A 27977-nucleotide genomic window follows, 5' to 3' on the forward strand; every position below is an offset into this window, starting at 1 on the left:
ACCATGGTTTACTCTTCAGTGCGATAAAGCCATTGTAGAACGCAACATCGCCGATGTGATAAAAATCCTACACTAGCGAATTTATCATATTTCAGAATATTTGTCAAGCTTCAAGGTCAAAGATCATTTCAAATTTGCCTTGGCTATGTTATGGGACTTGAAAACCGTAACAGATAGACGAAAATGATAAACGTATACATGTGTATCTTGATAAGATCTTCATTCGTTATGTAGAACACTAAACGTTTCGATGCAGCGTTTTGACATTATAGCTAGAAAATTTTATACAGCCGCAATATTTTCCAACCGAATTAACATTGTTTGTGTGAAGGTGTGCGTGTTTTTGTATTATATTTTCCGGTAGTGCCTACCAATCCATTGACGGACGATTTCAGCAAATGGAAAGTATTTCTTTTTGATTAAGTTCCGAAGCCACAGTCAAAGTATTCGCCAATCATATGGCCGTCTGCATCATGAGAAGTTAAATTGAAGAAAAGAAAAACAATAATACACGAAAAGATCAGTATATTTTAAATAAATTTTATTCATAATGATGAATAATGTTACATACATATGGAAGGGCTTTAGTACATGAATTGTTTATGAAAGTATGATCTCTTTTTCTGATCAAGCCATGAGGGAAGTCACGATTGGTATTTAAAGCCCAAGCAGCAATATTTAGCTCTAATAAGGCTATGAAACCCTTTTAGGGTTTGGATATCAGAGGAAGAGCCCAACAGCAGCGCTATGCTTGTCGAAAAGCCAACTAAATAGTGCTCAGAACCTTGACCGAGGCTGGCGCTAACTAGTTTTCATTTCATCATCATGCCATGTTCACTTTATCATCCATTGCATGTAAATTGCCAGGGTATAGCTGAAATATTGCTTCCTAAACACTAACAATCAATCAATCATTCAATCAGTAATTCAATATTTGAAACATTGTTAGTACTAATAGTTTTCTTTTTGTTTTTTATGAATGAGCTGCTGGATTATAAGCTTTTTAAACCGAATTTGCTAACACAAATAATTAAACTGGTCACAAGGGTACCTCGGTGATACAGTGTACAATTTATTCCTATTGCAGGAGCTTTTCACAAACTAGTATCCCAATACATAAAAGGAAAGTCCTGATTTCTACAATTTTGCCTGCACTTACTTGTTTACCACGAATATCAGGGATTCGTGGCAAACCAGTTAATAGCAGTGCATTGTTTTATTGTGTGCACGTTAAAGAAGCCTGCCAAAACAAAGTATTGTCGCCACTTTGTTTTCTGTGAATTGCATTTTTCGGTACATGAATAGTCTTTTGCTAAATTAGTACATCCTCTTCGTTCCTTAACTGTGTGGTAGTTTTAGTCGCAGTCAGAACAATGTGAAAATAAGTTAACATTACTACTAATAGTCAATGCCTTCCATCACTTTATGTCAAATAGTAATCAATGGAATCAAGGTGATACCGGTAATCTAAAGAATGCAGGGACAAAGACCAGACATGGAAAACAGACATACACAACAAAGAACATAAAGTAACTAAAATCATACATACAAAGTAACAAAAGTAAATGAGCAACTCGTTAAATGCTAGCACTTTTGAAAGAGACGCCAAATAAACCAAAATAGAACTTCAGTTAAAAATATTCAGTTTACAAACATATCATGTATTCAACTGTTTCTATTTAGAATTTAATGATCTTTTCGCCGATTTTCTCATGAGCCTGAAGGGCAATTTGTTTTGCTGCTTGTCTAAATATATCTTTTCCACTACTTTGCGTTTCTGTTGGTTTACTTTTTACCTCTTCATTTTTCGCTGGATCAGGACAGTCTTCAAAACTTTCGACCATTTTAAAGTCATACTGCATGTATTCACTGTTTAGTTTTTTTATTTCGGCTTTTCCTTCACTTTCCACTCTTTTTTTGTTTTTCATATAGTTTTCCTCAATTTCTTGTTTTGAATTTTCTTGCTCTTGGTCCAGTTTCGTCAATTTTGCTTGTAGCTCTTCTGTCTCATGTTCCAGTTCCTTTAATTGTGTTTCTAGCCCTTCTTTGTTCTCTCGATATTTTGTTAAAATCTTTTTCTTTTCTTTGTTCTTCTTTATGCTTACATTTCGTCCTTTTTTTTCATAATCCTTTGCTCTGCTCTCATAATGTTTTTTGTAAGATTCTTTTTTTTCTTCCAATTTTTTCAGTTCCTCTTTATGGTCGATACTATTTTCGCAAACCCATACTTTATTTTTTTTCGCATACGTGATGTCTTTTGACTTCTTAATGATAATGTTTGATTGTTTTCTATGTTGGAATTCCTTTGATTCGGTGAAATGATCACCATTATCGGGAGAAGCAAAATGAAACGTTATCTGACCTTTTATAAACTTTTTTTTCTAGACTTACCACCTCGTAGAAATTAGGTTCAATGTATGCAAATACACGTGACATATCATGTTTTTCTTGAGTACAGAATTTATGGTTTTTGTTTTCATAGATTGCGGATTTCGTCACTGTTGTCCCCGATTTACACACTTCCACTTTGACCCGATAAGGACTCGCATTGGCAATTGTACATTTTGAAGTTGTGTTTCCCATCTAAAAAAATAATAATAAATTAAGACAAATGAATAAGATAATTCAATTTTCAATATTTGCATGTCACTTTATCTTCATATTATTTAAAATGCACTTCTCCCTATTTCCAGTGGCAATAAAAAATTGTCAATCCAATTATCCTTGTGTCCAATCCCATATTTAATTTCATCATTATTTCATGTCCATGGCCTAGATCAAGTTTCATTCAGTGGTGTGAATGTTTAAAGTTTAGGTTTTGAAAATCGAGGGACGCGAAATCGCACACTTACTGTCCCTTTATTTTCCCATTTTGCAAACGCCGTGGGGTTACTGAGCCTTTCCATATTTCTTGTGGAAAAGATACCTCACTATGACAATTGAATTTTTGAATGACCCGGCCAGCAAAAGCTATATTTTTTATAGCCTAGTTGGTCAAGTGGTCCAGGGCATTGGACTTCGTGTAGGCGGTATGCCATAGATGTCATAGCGGTACGAGTTCGAGTCCCGCGGATGGAACGACCAAATATTTGCTTCACAAATTTGACACTTCTAACATCTTTGGGATTTTTTAACCTTTCTATACTTATGTTATCTTCCTTGTGACTGTTTAATCCAATGGAGCAGTGTAACGAAGAGTCGTCATATGTTTAGACGTACGTATAATAATGATTTATTGGGACATGTATCGTTTATTGGATCCTCTGTCCTACATTTCAACACCTAGATGAGCTGTCCCGTATTACCATACATCGTGTACCAAGTTACAACCTTAGATTTATACTACGAGGAGGAATGCCCCGGCCAGCAATGGATATATTTTGATAGCCTAACTAGTCGAGTAGTCTAGGGCGCTGGACTTTGTGCAGGCGGTATGTCATAGATGTCACTGCAGTACGAGTTCAAGTCCCGCAGAGGGAACGACAAAAAAATGCTTTGTAAATATGACAGTTTTAAAATCGTTGGGAATTTTTCGGACCCTTCTATGCTCACGTTATCTTCCCTGTAACAGTTTGAGTGCCGCGGAGGGAACAACTAACAATTTGCTTCACAAATTGGACAGATCGAACATCATTGGGAATTACATTTATAGATCCACACTCGAAAACGTTGCCATTTCTAACTTAAGCCTTCGGTGTTGATTTATTGTACATTTATTGTCAGGGGTCGTCATGAATGGACATCGACGGAGTACTTGGTAACTCCTATTATTTTCTTGCTTACGTGTTATACGGTCATTTTTAACCACAAAAATAGTAAGAGTAAGAAGGTGAGAGATCCAATATTCTGTCCAATTCGATTGAATGCTATTTAAAATTGCTCTTCCTTTTTTTACTTTTGTGGCCTTTCTGTAGTTAAGAGCAGTAACTTGTGGGCATTATTGAAATTTCTTCGAATTAAATGTGTCAAAGATTGGTCTTGATGTGCTTTATTGTTGAGCCAAAATTTGTGTATCGAGTGCTTAAACTTGCAAACAACTGCGTAACGCTCACTCAATTGATACACTCAACAGATAGTCTCCCTCCACTGTTCACTGTTAAAAACCTGACTGCAAACCATAGTGGTGCAACATATTAAGAAAAATGCCACTTTCCTTGCACTTTTCATAACCCTACTGTGATATTCTTAATTGAGTAGGAACCATTGGGATCGGCCATAGGAGGCTAAATTACCGGACCCTACCCACCTTTCACTATTTCCAGTGGCAATCAAAATTTGTCGATCTCTTCGTCCTAGTGACCCATCCCAATCGACATTTCAAGTTCATCGCCTGCATATTGCTACTCGGGCATTAAACCCAAATAATCAATCAATCATTCAATCAATCATAACAAATCAATATTATAATAAGTCTACGAATGTGACGTATATATTCTCCACATCAGATCAAATTGATACAAGGAAGGTATTCTCAGACCTTTATATGCTTACATTGTCTTCAATGTGCTACCATACATCGTGAAATAAGTTACAACCCTAGATTTATCCTATGAGTAGGAATGACCTGGTCAGGACAGATACAGTTTTATAGCCTATCTAGTTGAGTGGACTAGCGTACTGGACTTTGTTCAGGTGGTATGCCATAAATGTCACAGCGTTACGAGTTCGGGTCCTTGCTTCACAAATTTGACACTTCTAACATCCTTAAGAATATATATATATATAAGTCTAAAGGAATCTGCCAACCAGCAAACTTAATGGGTATCGGATAGTCCAGTCATGACGATGCAGCACAAACAAAAATAATTATATAAGTCTAAAGGATTGTACAACGATACCGATAAAGGTGTTAACACATTATAATAAAGTATATAATGGGCAAAATTTTCAGTCAACAAATGACCTTCTTCAGTGCCTTAAATAAACTGAGTGTGTATGAAAGTAATTGGTCTGTGAACACAACTCACTACCTAATCAGGTGAATACCTGTGACGTATAAAATTTTTTTTACCGACAGTAATGGATATATTTTGATAGCCTAACTAGTCGAGTAGTCTAGGGCGCTGGACTTTGTGCAGGCGGTATGTCATAGATGTCACTGCAGTACGAGTTCAAGTCCCGCAGAGGGAACGACAAAAAAATGCTTTGTAAATATGACAGTTTTAAAATCGTTGGGAATTTTTCGGACCCTTCTATGCTCACGTTATCTTCCCTGTAACAGTTTGAGTGCCGCGGAGGGAACAACTAACAATTTGCTTCACAAATTGGACAGATCGAACATCATTGGGAATTACATTTATAGATCCACACTCGAAAACGTTGCCATTTCTAACTTAAGCCTTCGGTGTTGATTTATTGTACATTTATTGTCAGGGGTCGTCATGAATGGACATCGACGGAGTACTTGGTAACTCCTATTATTTTCTTGCTTACGTGTTATACGGTCATTTTTAACCACAAAAATAGTAAGAGTAAGAAGGTGAGAGATCCAATATTCTGTCCAATTCGATTGAATGCTATTTAAAATTGCTCTTCCTTTTTTTACTTTTGTGGCCTTTCTGTAGTTAAGAGCAGTAACTTGTGGGCATTATTGAAATTTCTTCGAATTAAATGTGTCAAAGATTGGTCTTGATGTGCTTTATTGTTGAGCCAAAATTTGTGTATCGAGTGCTTAAACTTGCAAACAACTGCGTAACGCTCACTCAATTGATACACTCAACAGATAGTCTCCCTCCACTGTTCACTGTTAAAAACCTGACTGCAAACCATAGTGGTGCAACATATTAAGAAAAATGCCACTTTCCTTGCACTTTTCATAACCCTACTGTGATATTCTTAATTGAGTAGGAACCATTGGGATCGGCCATAGGAGGCTAAATTACCGGACCCTACCCACCTTTCACTATTTCCAGTGGCAATCAAAATTTGTCGATCTCTTCGTCCTAGTGACCCATCCCAATCGACATTTCAAGTTCATCGCCTGCATATTGCTACTCGGGCATTAAACCCAAATAATCAATCAATCATTCAATCAATCATAACAAATCAATATTATAATAAGTCTACGAATGTGACGTATATATTCTCCACATCAGATCAAATTGATACAAGGAAGGTATTCTCAGACCTTTATATGCTTACATTGTCTTCAATGTGCTACCATACATCGTGAAATAAGTTACAACCCTAGATTTATCCTATGAGTAGGAATGACCTGGTCAGGACAGATACAGTTTTATAGCCTATCTAGTTGAGTGGACTAGCGTACTGGACTTTGTTCAGGTGGTATGCCATAAATGTCACAGCGTTACGAGTTCGGGTCCTTGCTTCACAAATTTGACACTTCTAACATCCTTAAGAATATATATATAAGTCTAAAGGAATCTGCCAACCAGCAAACTTAATGGGTATCGGATAGTCCAGTCATGACGATGCAGCACAAACAAAAATAATTATATAAGTCTAAAGGATTGTACAACGATACCGATAAAGGTGTTAACACATTATAATAAAGTATATAATGGGCAAAATTTTCAGTCAACAAATGACCTTCTTCAGTGCCTTAAATAAACTGAGTGTGTATGAAAGTAATTGGTCTGTGAACACAACTCACTACCTAATCAGGTGAATACCTGTGACGTATAAAATTTTTTTTACCGACAGTAACATAGATCTTGAACATTGTGCTATAGACACACGTTGTGTGTTGATCTTGAATACTGAACTATAAAAATAAAAAATATTTACAAATACTGTTATAAGAAACTATACAAAATAGGAAGAACTTAATGTTTTTTGTTAATTCCGTGTGGGTGTAAAACACGGAGTTCTTTTATCCAAATTCCCTCCTGCTTCACTCTGTGTAGATCGCTCCAGATCGTGTTTTGTTCCACGATGAAGATTTTCATTTTGTTGAAATCATCGAGGCAGTGGTTAGGTAATCTAAAGTGTTGACTCACTGGGAGTAAAGGCTTTTTTGTTAGGTCGCTCCTGTGTCCGTTCAAGCGCTTGTGAAAAGGCTGTTTAGATTCACCAACATATTGAAGGCCACAAATGGGACAGTGGAGCAAATATATTACATTAGCACTCTTGCAGTGCACGTTGCAAAATATTTTGTAGCGTTTCCCCGTGACTTTGTTGGTGAATGATGACGAGTGGTGCATTTGGTTGCAACATTTACACCTTTTGTCACCAGAGGAGCGACTCTCGCCTGGAGTCAAGTTGGATATTTCAGCCCTCACAAGTAGACTACGCAAACTGTCTGGCTGTCTGAAAGCAATCATAGGTGGTTCGGGAAAGACTTTGGATAATGTTGAGTTTCTCTCGACAGAGGCCCAGTGCTTACGAATGGTGTTGTGGCTGTTTTTAAGGCAGGGGTGGTATGTTAGAACACAAGGGGTTCTTTTACATTTTTTCTTTGCCTTGTATTGTAGCAGACTACTTCTTGGGATATTGTGAATTTTTTGGAACCCTTCTTTGATGGTCTTGTATCTATCTTAAGAAACTAACTACAGAATTTAATCGATTGATAGACTCATCGACGAAAGAACTCACAGTCTCTGATCATGACTTTATTAGTAAGCGTCTTGATGACATCACAAAAACTCAAAATCAGGCCCTTCATGACAAACAGAAACGTAAATTCCAACGTGATGGCATGTCACCAATAACATTCTCACCATCAGAAAAACAAGGCAAAAGACGCAACAGACATTTTAAACGAAGAAACAAACCTGACAGTCAACCATCCAACACTGTCATTAACCTTTCATCACACAACCTAACTGAAGATGAAACATCATTATTAGCTAAGGGTCTCAATTTCTGCCCAGTTCCAGGTCCTGTAAATGAAACCATCCTGATCGAGGAACTTGACAACTTCGCCAGAAGTTTGAGGATCAAAAGTACTTTGGCTCAAAAGACAGTGAGAATCAAAATGAGTGTGATTCAGACGATGAAAACAACTATCGGTTTATAAAGAAAAGTAAGTGGGTCCCTGAAAAGAGCAAAAATTTAACTTTGGAACCATTTATTGATAATGTAAAATCTGACTTAATAAGAAATGTAAGGGTCAACGTAGAGAGTCGCGATAATTTAACAATAGGGGAATGTGCTGCACTTCAAGGTCTAAGGACCAATGACAATATCATAATAAAACCTGCGGACAAAGGCAGCGCTGTAGTGATCATGGACAAATCCGCCTACATTAATGAGGCCGAGCGTCAACTTAAAGACGACCGTTTTTATATCAAATTAACAACAGACCCCACTCAATCCTTTGCGGACGAAATAAACACTGAGTTAAACAAAATGTACGATAATAACCACATTGACATTAAAACTCTTGAATATCTCAAACCTGAAAATCCTGGTCGATTCTACCTACTCCCCAAAATTCACAAAGTTAACAACCCAGGTAGACCTATAGTCTCTGCTAACGGCCATCCAACAGAGAAAATTTCGGAATTCGTTGACTTTCATCTACGTCCACATGTTGAAAAACTTCCATCATTTATAAAAGATACGACTGATTCCTTACAGAAGATGCAGGCTCTGAATCCCCTTCCACCAAACACCACACTGGTTACTATGGACGTTACATCTCTATACCAACATTTCTCACTCTGATGGTATCGAGGCTTGCAGAGAAGTATGGGACTCTCGGGAGGTCAAAGTTCCATCTACTGACTGCCTAGTCACTTTGCTCACAAAGGTTTTAAAAAAGAACAATTTAACTTTTAATGGAGACCATTACTTACAAATAAATGGCACAGCTATGGGTACCAAAATGGCTCCGTCTTATGCCAACATTTTCATGGGAAAATTTGAAAAAGAACTACTTGAATCCTCTATAGAAAAGCCTCTGTCCTGGTATAGGTTTATTGACGACGTGGATATGAAGTGGACACATGACGAAGAAGAACTAAACAATTTTATCGCTCGTGCCAACAGTCAACATCTTTCAATTAAGTTCACTCACGAAATATCTGCTACTAGCATCTCGTTCCTCGATACCTCCAGCACCTTATCGGGGGGAGAGCTCTCCACGGACCTATACTCAAAACCAACAGACACACATCAATATTTTATGCCTAAGAGCTGTCATCCATCTCACCTGACTAAGAGTATACCATTCAGTTAAGCTCTTAGGCTAAGACGTATTTGTTCAAATGACGAATCCTTAAAGAAACGTCTAGGTCAACTGAAGAACAATTTAAGAAGAAGGGGATATAGATACAAGACCACCAAAGAAGGGTTAAAAAAAATTCACAATATCCCAAGAAGTAGTCTGCTGCAATACAAGGCAAAGAAAAAATGTAAAAGAACCCCTTGTGTTCTAACATACCACCCCTGCCTTAAAAACAGCCACAACACCAATCGTAAGCACTGGGCCTCTGTCGAGAGAAACTCAACATTATCCAAAGTCTTTCCCGAACCACCTATGATTGCTTTCAGACAGCCAGACAGTTTGCGTAGTCTACTTGTGAGGGCTGAAAAATCTAAGCCCAACTTGACTCCAGGCGAGAGTCGCTCCTCTGGTGACAAAAGGTGTAAATGTTGCAACCAAATGCACCACCCGTCATCATTCACCAGCAAAGACACGGGGAAACGCTACAAAATATTTTGCAACGTGCACTGCAAGAGTGCTAATGTAATATATTTGCTCCACTGTCCCATTTGTGGCCTTCAATATGTTGGTGAATCTAAACAGCCTTTTCACAAGCGCTTGAACGGACACAGGAGCGACCTAACAAAAAAGCCTTTACTCTCAGTAAGTCAACACTTTAGATTACCTAACCACTGCCTCGATGATTTCAACAAAATGAAAATCTTCATCGTGGAACAAAACACGATCTGGAGCGATCTACACAGAGTGAAGCGGGAGGGATTTGATAAAAGAACTCCGTGTTTTACACCCACACGGAATTAACAAAAAAAAAACATTAAGTTCTTCCTATTTTGTATAGTTTCTTATAACAGTATTTGTAAATATTTTTTATTTTTATAGTTCAGTATTCAAGATCAACACACAACGTGTGTCTATAGCACAATGTTCAAGATCTTTGTTACTGTCGGTAAAAAAAAAATTTATACGTCACAGGTATTCACCTGATTAGGTAGTGAGTTGTGTTCACAGACCATTTACTTTCATACACACTCAGTTTATTTAAGGCACTGGAGAAGGTCATTTGTTGACTGAAAATTTTGCCCATTATATACTTTATTATAATGTGTTAACACCTTTATCGGTATCGTTGTACAATCCTTTAGACTTATATATATTTATAAAGGTCTGAAAAATTCCAACGATGTTAGAACTGTCAAATTTGCGAAGCAAATTTTTGGTCGTTCCCTCCGCGGGACTCGAACTCGTACCGCTGTGACATCTATGGCAACACCGCCTGCACTAAGTCCAGCGCCCAAGACCACTCGGCCAGCAAGGCTATATAAAATATAGCTTTCGCTGGCCGGGTAATTCCTCCTCGTAGGATTAATCTACGGCTGTAACTCAGTACACGATGTATGGTAGTACGGGACAGTTCATTTAGATGTTATTATGTAGGATAGAGGATCAATTAGTGGTGCATATCACAACAAATCAATATTATAAAACGTCTCAGAATGTGACGACTCTATTCGCTACAATGCTCCATCGGATAAAATTGATACAGGGAAGATAACGTAAACGTATAGAAAGGTCTGCGAAATTCCCAACGATGTTAGAACCGTCAAATTTGCGAAGCAAATTGTTGGTCGTTCCCTCCGCTGGACTCGAACTCGTGTACTAAGTTACAGCCCTAGATTAATCCTACGAGGAGGAATTACCCGGCCAGCGAAAGCTATATTTTTTATAGCCTAGCTAGTCGAGTGGTCTAGGGCGCTGGACTTAAAGCAGACGGTGCTGCCAAAGATGTCACAGCTGTACGAGTTCGAGTCCCGCAGAGGGAACGACATTACTAAGCCATAGTATATGTACATATATTAGGAACTTCACAGAGTAACAAAAATTAAATCAAATCCTTATAATTTATGGTATGTTTATACAACACTTCCTTACATTTGTAAAAATCAATTAGAAAAAGAAAACCAGGGTTTAATTTAATGTACCACATTTATCTACGTTAAGTATAATACTCATGCATACATAATCAACTTTCATAATATATGTCCGTGTCTATACATTCAAAAACCAGACTTTGTCTGATTCCTCAGCAGATACTAAGGGATTGCTAATCTGATCAAACTGAACCACTGTCTTTCCATCAATTATATCTGTCAAATGTTGAGAAAAAAATCACCCATATAGAAACTTTACCTAGAAATGAATGTTCGAATATTTTGATGATCTGGCTAAATACTAGATTGTCATTTCCGAAACGTACATACACTATATAGTCACATGTTCTTGTTGAGTTCTGGTTTTTGGTACTAAAATACACATTTCTCCTGCTTGACTTGTCGAAACGGGTTTTATAGCTGACACTCTTCACAACAGGGTCTATAGCACTTAATTTAAAATCAGTTTCAGAATATCTCTTGAGCAGCATCTGCCTCTCTTCAAAGTCTAGAAATCCTGTTTTGGACTTCTCAATCTCGGACTGTTTAATGGAATAATCAGTCAAACGTTCAGCCAAACGTGCCAATGATGACTTTCTACTTGAGACAAAAATCTAAAATGACATACAAATAAATGTTCAAATATAATATACAGATTATAAAGGTCAAATTCTGAATGTCACAAGATAGATAAAAACATTTGATAACCTTATCTACCTTCCTTTCATATAAAAAAATGTTAACAAAACTATCAATAGCATTGCAGGCATGAAAAATACTAACAATCTAAGTACTAACTGTCAGCACAAAAATACTGCAGCTTCATCGTTGGCATTGAAATAACATCCAACTATGTATTATGCTGATCACATTACTTCAAATGTCATATCTCAATTATATATTTTAAGGTTTGCTATGAAAGCTGTAGAATAAAAAAATCCATTTACCCCTATCATGGCACAAATATACTGGTCTGTTTTCCATAAATGGGAGTATAAATTTGTTTTTAAGTAATGTAGATATACTGAAGAACATTTACATACACTGTATGTGTGCATTACTGATCCTTCTTCGTGTCCATGACGAAGAAATTTGTTTTGCTATCCAACTATTGGCCCACTCCTGAGGATACAGCCAACGATCATATAAAGGCCCAAAGTCTATGAAACCTTCAGGAATATGATGCAGCAAATGTGTAGTTTAATTTAAATTAGAGGATTTTCACTATAATTACTTGCCATTGGCAATAGAATATGTGTACATGTACATATTTTATACATGCATGTACCAGTATTTAAGAAAACACAATATGCCTTTACAAGTTTGTATTCCAATTTCTAAAGAAAAACATGAAATATGAATTTCTTACATTTATTTTCATGCCATGGCAATGTAGTACATGTATTTACATACAACACTGGCATAAAGTATATTACCACAGATATTTTTGTTGTTATGAATCCTCAAATAATAGACTGTTTTGAAATTATCAAGCTTTGCATATTATTTGCTATTATGTGATTGGGCCTGGAATACATGTATCGGTAACCCCAAAAATTGATACTAGTATTCATGGATTACATTTTTAAGAAATCAACTTAAGAATGGGTGTATTTTTATGAGTTAATATTCTTAACCTCAAATTTATATTAATCAAAAACTAAGAATCCAGAAAATACCTTTACTTACAGAAAACTTGAAAAGTGCATAACTTTGCTTCTAAAATATATTTTTTACATACTTTATTTATGATATAGTATAAAGTATGATATAAAATTTAGAATTGGGATGTTTTTGAAACACAAGTGGAACCACTGTTCCTGTTTTCCTTAGATGTGACAGTCCTTGCTGTGTGAATGCTTACACTATTTTCTTACCTGTGATGTCAATGGAAAATCTCGTTCTAGTAGGGTCACTGCAGTACTTGAGTCTCTAATTAATCAAGAAAGTTCTTCTCAAACGAATGTTTGGCTGAACCAGTGTTCTGATCACACCAAACAAATTGAATAGTGTTGACTCTTGTTCTTTGCCAAGTAAATCTCTCAAGCACCATGCTGCTACATTCTTTGTGATAAACTGAAAAAATCAGTAAAAATACATGCATCATTATGAAAAATGTTATGGGAGATTTTCTGTAAAGTCTTTAATAATGTTTCTTTAAAGGAACATTAATATAAATATATATTGCCACAACTTATTAAGATCATACAACAAGGTATTTCAGTAAACCATAGAATAAATATCAAGTCACGACATTGTCTGGTAAGCTTTACAATGTAAAATTGCAGGGAAAGTTTTGACATTTGACAAAGTTCAACTTTACCTGTTGTTTTCCATGCATGGTTGTAAAAGTCCATTGTCTGATGAAGTGATCAGCTGGAGTATAATCGACACCTCTTGGGTACTTGATTTTAGAAGCTCTGTTATCAGCAATCTTCAACCTTTCCTTACTAAGTCGCCATGGGGCTTCTGGAAGTTTATCTTCTTCATGATGGGTATCAGTTTCAGTAGTTGTCATATCTGAAGAAATAGAAACCACAATCTGATTATGTGCAATAAATGATTTTGGCTTAAAAAAAGTTCATGAAGAGCTACATGGAGTGCAACATGAGATGACTTCAGCACTAGAACTATATAAGCTTTTAGGCAAGTAGGAACAATAATAGTCTTTGACATTCATTTGAAATTCATTTGAAATTCATTTAGAGTTCCATTTAAAGGGTGAGCACTACAGAAATTTGCATCCTGACTCTTTATTAAACTAAAAAATATATGTAGAAAGAAACATCTGAAACCTAATTGAAAAAAACAGGCTTTTTAAAGAGAAATCTAACTTTAAATAGTTCTCCAAATCTAAAGAAAAAACATTTTGATAACCATAAACAATATCTGAAAATCTGACAGTATAATGCAGGCATGAATCTGTCGTAAAAAATTCAATATAGGATAAAAAATCTTCAAAAAAAAATTTTTTTTCCAGAAAAAATTTAATTTCAGGTACCAGAAAAAATAATGAACCACATGATGATCGTGTAGCGGTACACTTAATTACCTTTTCTTGATTTCTGTGCAGCTTTCCATAGTAAAGGAAGGTTATCAGTCTGTTTCCTCTATTTTTAGATTGACCAACCCATGTTGAAGGAAATCTAATGTAGGTTTTCTCACATTGCCTCACTTTGATTGAGTCTGTCTTTCCACTGTCCAGGTCAAGGATATTTCCAATTACATCTGATATGGTATGCATCCCATCTGTCTGCATTTGAGAGGATCTATCAAAGTAGGGAAGTTTATGTAAAGGGTGCATGGCTTTAAATTCAGTTTCTTTCTGTAGTTTCCCTTGCTGGTTCTTGTTTGGCTTACTGTCAAATTGTCTTCTTAACTCAAGTTCTTCATCTGTTGAAAAGGGTTCTGGCTTTTCATTCCTTATCTCCGTTTTCAAAGCAAAAGAGGTAGTTTCATTTCGTATGTTTGACTCTAGTGGAAGAAATTGCCGGTTTGTGAAATGAATGACTTTGCTCATATCAGGATTTCTAACCCCAATATCTTTACAAAACATACCGGACCTAAGGGCTTCTTGTGTCCAGAACAGTGAAAGAGCTTGGAGAAGTCTGGAATATCACAAAGATACTGCAATAAAGCAATGTTAAAATGTACGGGTGATTCCTTGTAAGAGTCATAAAGTTTACACTCAAGATTTGTCAGCAGCTCGTCTACAAGTATGTTGATATGTGGATCTAATTATTTCGGTTCTTTGCGTCCATAACCAGGTACAATTTCTACCAACATCATAGAACCAAGAATATACCGCATCTCTTGTGGAAGACTGATCCATGACAGCATAATAGGCCACATTGATTTTTGAATAGCACTATTTTTATTAGGATTCATACCGTCAGTGAAAAGAGCTAAATGCACACAATGGGGTTCATCTGTATCTTTGAACACTCCAGTACTTAAATGTGTTTGGACAATATCTCCATCAGTATACCCACTCAATTTACCCTTTTGTATCAACTTCTTCGAATACAGCACTTTGGCAAGGTTTTTGTTCCAAACCACCTTCCAATCATGGCAACCAAAGTATATAGTGAAATGTCTTTTTCAGTCTATTGTTATTGTAAGTCAATGACCCATGACACACTGGACATTCACTTATCTTATCTTTAATTGAGAAAACTATACAATCATTTAAACAGCACTTATACTGATGTATTGGAATCAGAAATGGGAGGAACATGTTAACTGCTTCCTGAAATGATGATGGAAGGAGATTTGGCTTAGGCAATTCTCGTACAGGAGACATTGGGAAAGGGCTTTTTGACATTCCATTGTTTGTTGCAAGAATGAACATTTGTTCAGCAATAGCACTGTGCAATGTTCTGTTTGATCCTGAATACAGTGGTAGCTTTAATTTGTCTGTTCCCTTTCCATTTGTACCATAAGGTGTTTATTTATTTGTCGCATTTATGATGGGTCTTCTCATTTTCAGCATGCTGACTTACAAGAAGTTTCATATGTCTATAGAAAATTTTTTTGTTAACTTCTTTACCCCCGCACATACAGCAGGAACAAAGTCGGATGTCTTTTCTACCTTCCATACCATATGCAGATACCTAATGGACAAGGTTTCTGTATGTACATTCACTGAAAAAAATAAAATATTTGTTACTTAAGTGTATACATAATTGCATTGGCAGGGGTGATACCCCTTCATTTGATTGAGGACATTGTTAATTTTGAATAAAATTTATGCAAAAATGAGCTGATAATAACATGGAACATTTTTTTTTACCAGAGCAACCTTTAATAAATATCTGGATCCATCCCAGGTGATTTGCTTTATAAATTAAGGCAATGATGATAGCAATATTCAGTAATATTTAGATACTGGTAAATACATGTATATGCTACTGAATTTTTAATTAAATCATTTCCTTTAATATTATGCAAGGATCACATTGGGAAGGGGTCTTACACTTAGTCCTTTGTTTTTCCTATGAAATTTAAACCTGCAGGGTCTACAGGTTTGACCCATCATATCAAGAATTTTTTAACTGCTGAATTTTGCTGTAATGTTCTCATTTGATATCTCCTAAAATATAGGGGCATCACTGAAACAACTTAAATTAATATACATATTGTTGTATCTCAACAGATTTAAATAACTCCATTCCACTAACATGACCAAGAACTTGGCAGAATCACAATTTCATCAGTACAAGTACTTATAAAACTGCCAGAACATCATGTATACAGTGTCTGTGTATAACTGTTATTTTTATCAAAAAACTTGTTAAAAATGTTGTATTTCTCATGTAAAAAGTTACATTGTGTAAAAGTAGTTTTGTGATCCCTGTTGGAAAAAACAATTCCTGTGATCATAATGTAATAGTAAATATTGACTAATAGCAATATTGCAAATGGCTTCTTATAACGAGCTTGGAGTAAATTAACAGAATGACTTCAAAAGATGCTACCTGCATATATACAACATTGTCAGATTGGTATTAAGTTTTCAAAGAACCAACATTTTATAGGAGAATTAACCTCACCAGTCTTATAAATGCATATGTTTTATAAATCCTGATTGGTTAATTAATTTACATATAAAATCTTTTTGATGGAATTAAGTACTCATTTTAAATAGTCATTTATGTGAAACATGGATCAACAGCCGCTTTACACAGACTTGTCAAATACAGCAGTACCACGGACTACTCCGTTCAGACAGAATACAATGTGTAGTTACCAGCAGCCTTACACACCGAGACCTGCATACCCACAACAAACAGAGTACAATCATGTACTAATTCAACCTTTACCTACATCATCGGTGCTGTCACCAGGATTTTATCCAATGACTCAATTGTACCAACCACAGTGCAAACTGAACTGTTAATGTTGTGCTGCATTTGTTATGACTGATAGTTTCAAGGAGTGTCCTTGCAACTCACAGAAGACAACAGTGTCTACACAGACAGTGTTCTTCTCAACTTCCAGAAAGATGACTACTTCAATGTAAAGAGTTCAGCTTACGAAGTTTTACAGGTGAGGAATATATTTATTTGATTTACAGTTCAGAACTTCAAGTGAAAGGGGTGGAGTAATTACTTTCAACTGAAATGGGGGAAAACAATTTCACAGACAGTCTTAAACCCTAATAGAAAATGATTAAAACGTAATAATAATAATGATATAGGGGAATAACATGTACTTAGAAATAGAAATTATCTGTTTTAGTGATCAGAGGCAGCCCCACATTCATCATAAGTGGGTCAACTTGGTACAACCCTAAAAACTGAGAAAGAAATTCTTATATAAAGTATTTTGCACAAAGTTTAAACTCAAAACTGCTCCTGCCTCACCTTTATTTGCATAGCGTATACTATAATAAAAGTCTATCCTAAAATTTAAGTGTAAGCTACATGTACTTGTACAATAATTTGAATGAAACTCTTTATAATCATACAAACTATGATAATGAAACTTTCCAAAGTATTTAGAATCATGAACAAACATGTAAAGGTATAAAAATCCTGCTGCTATAAGAAATGGTAAAGTTATTGTCTTCTTTTAGAAACTTTGAAACTGTCATTACAGTTTTACCATATGCATTTTTTGATTTTCAAACACTAAGTTCTTATTTGGTTATTTTGGTCACAAACATGATTTGACGTATATAGATGACGTATTATTTTTAAACAATCCTAATTGCGGGGATTTGATACATCGCACCTACCCAAAAGAACTTGAGATAATTGATACTACAGACACTGTGAAGTCAGCCTCATATCTTGACCTACACTTAGAAATCGATGGTAAAGGAAAACTATTGACCAAACTTTACGACAAACGTGATGACTTTTCATTCAGAATTGTCAACTTTCCTTTCATCTGTGGCAACATCCCTTCGGCTCCTGCGTATGGAATGTTCATATCACAACATACGTTATGCCCGAGCTTGCCGAAACTACGCAGACTTTTTGTATCGCACTGGAACTCTAACAAATAGGCTTCTGGAACAGGGTTATGTTGCTACAAGATTGAAACGTCACTACAGAAGTTTTATGGTCGTCATCATGAACTCGTGGATCGTTATGGTGTATTCATCAGCACCATGAAAACTGATTTCTTCAACGGGTCATAGTTTTCCTTTCCTCGTTTGTCTACCCCGGACTTGACTTTTTATGAGCAACTCGGTGGGTGTTTCTAGAAAAGCAGAGGGTGGCTTACCCTACCGGTGCACCTGGTCCATGCTCCCAGTTTTTAGTGGAGTCCGAGTTGCTCATTTACTTTTGTTACTCTGTATGTATCATTTTAGTTACTTTATGTTCTTTGTTGTGTATGTCTGTTTTCCATGTCTGGTCTTTGTCCTGGAATACATTTTTTTTATTACCGCTGTACCCTTGGTTCCCTTGATTACTCTTATATGAGTTAATTCAAGTTTTTTATGTTATTAGTTTTGTGTAATTTTTTCTATCACTACCAGACTAGTACATACAATATAGCAACATAAGATGTAGCACTAGGACCAATACCACTGTTCATATATGTCAACACAGTTTTTTCATGATAACTTCAGAGAAGTATATCATGCCAGAGCAGAACATATAGTTATACATGTATTTTTACACCTATTGGCTTTTGAAGTCTGTTGAAATATTTATTTCTATACATGTATCTGAGGATCTGTGTGTATTCTAGGTGGTGTACAAAAGGTCAGAAATTGTAGTTTCATGTTTCATTAATTACGGCTATAGTTTTTTTCAAAATCAAAATGATGGCAGAACGGAACGGAGCTGAAACGATTTTTTAAACCGGAATATATTTCAAAATTCCGCTGAAAAATTACGTGCCCGCTACCCTTCCATTCCAAAAGCTCCGCCTACTCTCTATTACGGTTCAAAATGTCAACAAAACAGGGTCTCTCGTGGAAAATTATCGAAACTTCAATAATAAATGTAATTTTTGTAGCCAATTTGGTATCAGCATACAGGAAAATGGTTCCGGAATCGAACTAGGTAGGTGTGACATGCACAATATCAACTTGAAAGTCATTACAAGCGGTTTAAGGGCGATACTCCGCGGTACCGCTAAATCTCCAACATTTGTATGGCACATAGTTCGGACCCCAACCCGACATATCAATATCCAAATAAAAAAAAAGGAGGGCTGCATGGTCAGAGGAAATATGGACTACTCCAGCCTCTGTAGTCTGAGGCTACACTTAAATATTGTCCCCCCCGGGTCTAGGTATTGTAACATACTAGATAGGCTTTTGTCTGGGACTGTGGCAGTTACCTTTTTACAACTGCTTTGAACTGGATGTATAATATGGATGTATGGTTTGATTTATTTACATGATTCTACTAATATTTATTTCTATTGTGCTATGGAAAACAGACATACACAACAAAGAACATAAAGTAACTAAAATCATACATACAAAGTAACAAAAGTAAATGAGCAACTCAGACTCCACTAAAAACTGGGAGCATGGACCAGGTGCACCAGTAAGGTAAGCGTCCTCTGCTTTTCTAGAAACACCCACCGAGTTGCTCATAAAAAGTCAAGTCCGGGGTAGACAAACGAGGAAAGTAAAACAATGACCCGTTGAATGAATCAGTTTTCATGGTGCTGATGGATACACCATAACGATGTACGAGTTCATGATGACGACCATAAAACTTTTGTAGTGATGACTTCAATCTTGTAGCAACGTAACCCTGTTCCAGAAACCTATTTGTTAGAGTTCTAGCGCGATACAAAAAATCTGCGTAGTTTCGGCAAGCTCTGGCATAACGTATGAGTTGTGATATGAACACTGCATACGCAGGAGCCGAAAGGATGTTGCCACAGATGAAAGGATAGTTGACAATTCTGAATGAAAAGTCATCACTTTTGTCGTAAACTTCAACACATTAATGGTTATGAAAAATACACAAATCCAAACATACATAATATGACAATTGTAATAAAAAATATACTGAAGAACTTGAGTGGAGGTGTCTTAAACTAATGCTTTATTTAACATTTTATTTGACAAGGCTGAACATTTATTTACATGTGTACATATTCAATTAAGGCTTTGAGAATAATCAAACAGTTACTGTTTAAAATTAAAGACATATTATTTTCTGTTATAGGGTTTGTAAGTTTCGTTCTAGTTTCAGTTTCCCTTCCGGAATTTTCGATGTAGAACGTATTGAAATTCGAAGACTGATCTGCCTTTTATTGTGTACTTCCAGGAAATCAAAACGCTGCTTTACAATGCAAAATCTTCTATTTTATGCTATTCTTCACATTTTCATCCTTTGGAACTACATATTTGTCATTTTTAATCAGTATTTTTACCCAAACAATATACTTCATTTTTAATATTGAACTCAATGCTATGCTAATGACGAATCTCCATACATTTGAATGGTAGATTAGGACCCATTCTTACAAAGCCACGGAGTCACCTGACAAGACTTACATACCCTATTGAAAAGAAACTTTTGTCATTGTTTTTTTATCTTGCTGATGAGACTTTTCCTGGGTACTTAATAGACTGGACAGTGTATGGAAAAATGCATTTCATCTTCAATTTGTGACGTATTGCATAAAGTGCAAATACAGTTACTTTTGGGGATATTTTGGTAGCGTCCCCTCTCAATTGCAAGAGAGTGAGCACTAATCCTAAATTTACAAATTGTGGATCTCTCAGAGTAAATTTGCATACTTTGACCTCAGCAGGTCTACCTTTTGATTTGTGTAATTTTTTTTATGAAAGCGTAGTTTATCGTTTTCTCTTAAGCAGCTATATTGATGTTGATTAGCTTAATCGAGTATTCTTTGTTTTATATTTGATTTATTTCGTTTAATACCATGGGTATTTAATATCAGGAAATCCCATTCCAATATCCATTTCCGGATTGTTGATACCTATTTCTTATTTTGGGGGGTATTATTATTATATATCTTATTTACAAGTGTGTATTTTGAATTACATTTGTGTTCCCAAAATTTGATTACTTGTATCATTACTTTTGTTGTTAAAGGACATCTATTATGTTCTGCAAGGCATGCAACATTTGTTGCTTTGCTTTGTACTCATGAAATTTCTTTGATAAACTTTATGTGTAAGTGTTCAAATGGGTCTGTGTCTTTAAAGGTGCAATTAATTCCCCATACTTTACATACATACATAATGATGGGGTTGACTAAAGTATCAAATAGTTTTTTTCTAAGAGGGAACAAGGATTATCCAATCCTATTGATTTCTTTATCTTAAACCATGCTTTTCGACCTTTTTCCATTAGAAAGTTGATGGAAGTGTTTAAATTACCAGTGTACTTTATTGTAATTCCTAAATGGCAGTATGATTTTCTGTTTCTATGATATTTCTATTAAATGTTAATTTATTCAAATATGATTTCCCATTTGAAGTGAAAACTCTTACTTGAGATTTTTGTTTATTGACTTCCAGTTTCAAGGAAGTACAGAATTTATTCAAGATATCTAATGAATTTTGTAAGCCTTTCAGAGCTAGATAACAATTTGATGTCATCTGCATATATGAGGGAGTTTATTGATATGTCCCCAATCATGACTGGGCCTGTTAACCCTTCCTCAAGGTTGGACATAAGATCATTTATGTATAGGTTTAAAACGAATGGAACTCCAAACATACCCTTGTTTTACACCACTTTTGGAAATGAAATACATATATCTACTAAGCCCTTGATGAATTTTTAATTGACAGCTAGGTTTTTGTAAATGGAATAGATTATATTAAAAATACAAAAAGGGAAATTATATCTAAAATGTTCCCGCTCTCCATACAGTGTCAAAAGCTTTTCTTAGATCTATCAAACCTGTGAATACCTTTTTTGTTCTTAGATTTGTAAGCTTTAGTTATAGATTAAAGTGTGAAAATATGATTTCTCTTTAAAGTCTCCTTGGTTTTCATATATTAGCATAATATCATTGACAATATTCATGGTCCTATTGAGTAGCATTTTATCAAATAATTTCCCTGAATTAGAAGTCAAAGAAATTCCTCAGAAATTGGACAGGTATGATTTATCTCCTTTCGTGTGTATAAGTAGATGTAGTGTTCGTATGTAAGTTTTGGAAATTGGCCTTTCATAAAGATAAAATTAAAGACTTTTAGAATTTGTTCAAGTAGCTAATGGATGCTATATTTAATCATTACATTGGAAATGAGGTCACTAGATGTAGATTTACCATTTTTTAGGGATTTTACCAGCTTTAATTATCTCATCCCAATAAATAGTTTGTTATAAAGGTCACCAAGAGATACATGTAAGTGGATAGATATATTCATGATTGTCCCATCTATAATTTGGAAAATGCTATTTTTGAAGGGAGCAGTAATAGTAGTACATGTAGCTGCTATCTTGAATTTTGTTTAATTTAGTTCAGTTTCTAAGAGATGGTGTGATACGAAGAGCTGGGACATGATGAAACCAAACAGAAACAATTTGTTTAAAACACAAAGAAATTTAATTGAGGGGGTCTATTTCGACCCGAGGGCTTAGTTCTGACCTGGTTATTCATATTTTACCTGACATATCTATTCTATATCCATGAATTAGAATAAAATGAAAATGTTAAAATTAACTAGTTTAACATAGGTGATAAATTTATATCAATATGTAATAAAAGGCTATAGTCCTCAATGAAAAATACTTCTTTCTAATAACTAAATTATAGGTGTTGGTCATGGGAACAATTTGCTACCTATACTTTTGTTAATTGTACAGTGTACATGTATGTCATGATTTAGACGATGTTTTTTTTTCAAGAATCTACAAGTTTCCAAAATAAAGACTGCATACTCAACCATCTACAAATATTTGAAGTTTTAACAAAAATTCCGAACTAAGTTCTCTACATATACATTTTGTATTTCCCCCGTTTACTGTGCAAATTTTAATACTACTTTGTAAAGGAAAAGGAAAGAAAAATGAGCATGTAAATAACGTAAAATCATATTCTATGAACAACTTTGATCAATACTTAAGGAAAAATTTAAATTGTTATATGAATGCATCTTAGTCTTAGATAATTTCTTTCATACACTACGAAACTAGGCAGACTTTATGTATTGCGCTAGAACTCTAACAAATAGGCTTCTGGAACAGGGTTATGTTGCTACAAGATTGAAGTCATCACTACAGAAGTTTTATGGTCGTCATCATGAACTCGTGGATCGTTATGATGTATCCATCAGCACCATGAAAACTGATTTATTTAACGGGTCACAGTTTTCCTTTCCTCGTTTGTCTACCCCGGACTTGACTTTTTATGAGCAACTCGGCGGGTGTTTCTAGAAAAGCAGAGGACGCTTACCCTACAGGTGCACCCGGTCCATGCTCCATGTTTTTAGTGGAGTCAGAGTTGCTCATTTACTTTTGTTACTTTGTATGTATGATTTCAGTTACTTTATGTTCTTTGTTGTGTATGTCTGTTTTCCATGTCTGGTCTTTGTCTCTGGATTACATTTTTTTGATTACCCCTATAACCTTGGTTCCTGTGATTACTCTTAAATACTTTGAGAAATCTGTTCTGGGAAGCATTTTAATTTTAATATTTATATACACATAATAAAAACCATGTATAACAAAAGCTGTATTTGATAATAATTTTATCATCATGAAAATGAACAATTAATTAAGTACTATTGAATTAATCACTTGTTAATAAAGGGAAAAGTGATATTTATTTCAGAAATAATAAAATAAAATAGGAAGTTTATATCTATACTTTTATATACATAAAATAATAATATTCTTACCAAAAATTTTCTTCTGTCACATGCTGGCAGGTAAGTACACAATTAAAACTCAAAAGAACAAATAGCACTCCAAACATTTAGCCAGGTTTCCACTAAACAAATAATTAACTGTTGTCCAACATCCATTCAGTTCCATTGTACATGTATCAATTAAATCACCCAAACTCCTCCCTAAAGCTGTTTGTGTATAACTTAATTAACATGACTTATACACAAAGAGTTAAACTCTCCCAAGTAATATATAATGTAGCTGTGTATAATATTTTAATACACAGGCCAGTGATTCAAAACAAAACTCATATATTATGACGTGAATTAAAATATAAATTCTATAACTTATGAAATAGCATTTAAAAGTTAGATTTATATAAACTTTATATCAGATAATTATTTAGACCCCCACAAAGAGTAGTGAGAGACAATTAATGAGTGAATGAAATAAAACAAATAAAATATGAAACATGGCTAAAATGAGTATGATACATCATATTAAAATGTATGATGTTCTTGAGGATTCTATATGTTTTCAAGCATTGCAGTACATCCTAATTTTTGTCGGTGACTATTTTGATTTTCCCCCCAATATTATGAGTTTTTTTTTTCGTTAACCTATTACATAAAGCAAATTTTAAATCTGTATACAGAAAATAACGTTTTAATATGACATGCCTATCATTCTCAACATGATGATTGGGTAACTATCTGGAATACCAAAAAGTCTGGAACCATTTGAAATTTTGAGTCTGTACACAGATATACTAACCTTCTGATGTTAAGACTTATTTTCTTTTCTGTTCTTTTTTCAGTTCACCAAGAGATTGCAAGTCTTGCTGACAAAGCTTTAGGAACCCATGTATTTAGTATGAAACGGCTCAACTCAAAGTTATTTTTTTTAATATTGAAACACAAGGTGACTTGATCTCAACGGTTTTTTTACACTTGTACTACCCCCTGCAAAACAAATGTTTTGGTAGGTTTAACACAGTGGTCTGTTTGTGTCAACCTCAATAGCAACACCTGCAGAATTCCTATACTATAAATAAGAAATGAATAAGTTTAAGATTAATAACCAAAATAGAGATGTGCATTTTGTAAAGGTCTGTGCTATCAGGAAATTGTTTGATAATATTTCAATTTAATATGGTCTGGGAATGGGTTCAACACTCTCGGTTCAATAGTTTCTGTAAGGAATTACATACAAAATGATACATTTCCTTTGCATTTAATTAGGCCTAAGTCATGTTAGTAGAGCATAAGAAGTAGGCTCATTGTATAAAGAGTAATCAAGGGAACCGAAGTTATAAAAAAAACAAAACAATTCTGCTCTGTGCTTGAAATGCAATAATTATTTCATGGAATTCTTCTTTCAGGCACAGTTATCAAGGGTGTTATAGACCAACAATTTAAACAGTACCTCAGACCATGGCTCTGAAAATGCAGTTTCGAGCATCATTGAGTATATTTCTGGCCTACCTAATACTCCATCCACCAGAAGCCAAGTCCGTAAAAGATTTAGAAAGAAAACTTTCAATGCCAGAAGTTATGATACTGCAAGGTAAATATCTTTATTAATACAACATAAAAAGTAATTTTGTATAAATGTACCATCACATGAACCACAAAAGTGCAAACCGGACTTTTAAGCTATCCGTATTCGATTATATTTCGAGCTACTGTAAGCATGAAAAAGGCAATTAATCAAAATATAGTTACAATCAGAACTACTTAAACATTTCTCTGACAGGTATTTGTATCAGAGTGGCGGAACAGTTTTGATTAATGCTAATGGATAAATAGATAAATAAAGTTTCACAAAAATGAATTTCTGTATAAGTTTTAGCTTTGTAACGCTAAATTCCAGATTTAAATTGTCTGTCAAATCAATGTCAATGCCCAGTTAAATTCGGTCTGTTTTGGTGACATATGAGACATGATATATCACTATTATTGGTCAAATGTCCAGTAAAAGCAAGAATGTGTGATCTTAAATGAGTCATACAAGATTATGCCATGGCATAAGCGACAGAATGTTGGATGCTTTCGGTAACAGTTTGATTGGCTAATGTGCCAACTGCATAAAAATGTCAGTGGCTTTTCTTTGGAGGTAGGTCTTTCAAAGCATTTTGTGCCCATAAGCTAAAGCGAGAGTTCAGTTACAAAGAAGACCTTAAAAACCACAGTTTTTGAAAAAAAAGTGCATGATTTCATGCACAGACTTATCATTGATGTAACATTTGTAAACATTTATTATAAATGATTTATGTAATATGATTAATGTACATAGATATACATGTAGTTGAAACATCAAGGAGTGGTTACTCATTGCATGCAAACATAACTTAGCTACACCCATTTTTGTGGGTAAGTGGGTAATTCAGCATATTTCATCAATATATCCAGCTTAACAAGTTTAAAGGGCTAAAAATTGCTTCATTTGTCATCAGATATGAGCTAAACTGCAACATAATTGAAAATACACACAAGAAATTATGCTCTTCATGCACAAAATGGCTTTTTTGTTTGTTGAGAATGAATGAACACAAAAAGCCATAGAAAAAGACCATCTTTGTGCATTTTGATGTCATAAGATCGTACAAACAATACCTACACACTTTTAGGAACCAGCTGGGGCCATATCAAACGTTTGTATTTGTTACAAGCCATGAATTACTGTGCTTACTGAATTCAAACCTTTTCCATTTCTTTTATTGTACTAACTCTTCATTTTTATTGTGGGAAACTAGCTGCAGAACATGGTATAAGTGCAAAGAAATGCCAGTCAGCTGCAGTTAAACGCTCCCTCAAATTTCCAGAACAAAGCATCAAGCAACCTAGAGTAGAAGTTGCTCAACACCAGGAGGACAACACAGACTCTGCAGATAATGCACTAGTGTCACAAGTGCAAAGTTCTCTGTTGGCGATACAGTTTGTATCGTACGTTCAAAAAAATACCTGTGACTTCGCCAAGGTTGCAAAAGTGTGGCAAACCAAGGTGGATGTTACATACAGTAAAAAAACAATATTAATTTAGTGCCGTGGTTCCTGTCTAAGGACTCTCTACAAACAGACAGTGTGCACATAAACACATTTTTTTTTCAATTTAGGACAGACCATGGAACTGCAACAGTCTACCATGCAGAGAGTGAAGGAAAATTTAAAGACATTGTTTTAATTCCTATATATATATTCTAATGTTAATTATAATATTATCTATTGGGTCAATATGAGCTTCCACAACAATATCACTGATTAAATCTTAAGAGCATATATATGTGTTTAATGCAACTATAATCTTTTGCGCAGAGAATGATTTGAAATTAAATTTCAACAGTCATTTGAAATTAATCATGTATTGAAGTAAATGATAATAATGAAAGACTATAAAATACATGTAATATTGTTGTGTGTATTTAATCATTGATTGTACCCTCAGATAATTATCAATCATTTTTCTTATTTTCTTTCATTTCCCCCCTGTGGATCGCTATCCTTGTCGTGGTAGGGGGGCTTGCGTGCCTCAGTGATCCTAAGAGCTATACCAGCTGGAGTTTTTTCTCCTGGTAGGGTTACCCATGCTGGAAAGGTCAAAGGTTAGAGGACAGACTAAAGCGATCCGAACATCGACCGTGGGCCCGGTGTTTAAAATAAAAAGTGGGTTCACCTACTTGTTTGCCGTGAGTTGCAACCCGTGAGTTATTGGTGGGCGAGGAGGTCCTATTGGATAAAGGTCGTATCTAGACTCCAGTCGTGACGTAACCCCCGTGTCATCGATGGCTGGATGATCGAGGATACGGCTGTATATGCCACTCGGCTCTTAGGTCATCTAAACGGGAGATCGGATGGACCCGGTTCGATCAATCGGCTGGTCACGCCATGCCCTTCATTTGTCCACCTGCTTTACTGATGGCATTTTGTTAAATCCAATGTTTCAAATATTTTCAAAAGCTTACAAATGGCAAATGAAGAAGGCGGTGGCTCATGGGTAAATCAAGTAGTACGCTGTCTATGCGCCATTGATAGATACGCTCTGTTCGAGTATGTCGTCTCTGGAATCCCTGATGCTATCTGCTGGAAATCCGTAGAGTCCTAGCATCGCCCGTGTTGGCACTCGGTG

At 35.2% G+C, this 27977-nt stretch overlaps 2 pseudogenes across 1 annotated transcript; one reads left to right on the plus strand and one right to left on the minus strand.

Moving 5' to 3' along the window:
• Window positions 1-568: 568 nt before the first annotated feature.
• LOC148599187 (uncharacterized) lies at window positions 569-15505 on the minus strand (annotated as a pseudogene). Its single transcript, XR_015917655.1, has 5 exons — window positions 14111-15505; window positions 13382-13627; window positions 12936-13134; window positions 11318-11672; window positions 569-2583 (listed from the first exon to the last, which is right to left on the minus strand). The product of XR_015917655.1 is annotated as an uncharacterized LOC148599187 (transcript).
• A 1135-nt stretch (window positions 15506-16640) lies between these two features.
• Window positions 16641-27055, plus strand: LOC148599188 (uncharacterized; annotated as a pseudogene).
• Window positions 27056-27977: the final 922 nt, after the last annotated feature.

Source organism: Perna viridis, chromosome 13, assembly GCF_037379345.1.
Source record: "Perna viridis isolate PV_CMFRI_1.1 ecotype Kerala chromosome 13, ASM3737934v1, whole genome shotgun sequence".
In the NCBI taxonomy this organism is placed as follows: Eukaryota; Metazoa; Mollusca; class Bivalvia; order Mytilida; family Mytilidae; genus Perna; species Perna viridis.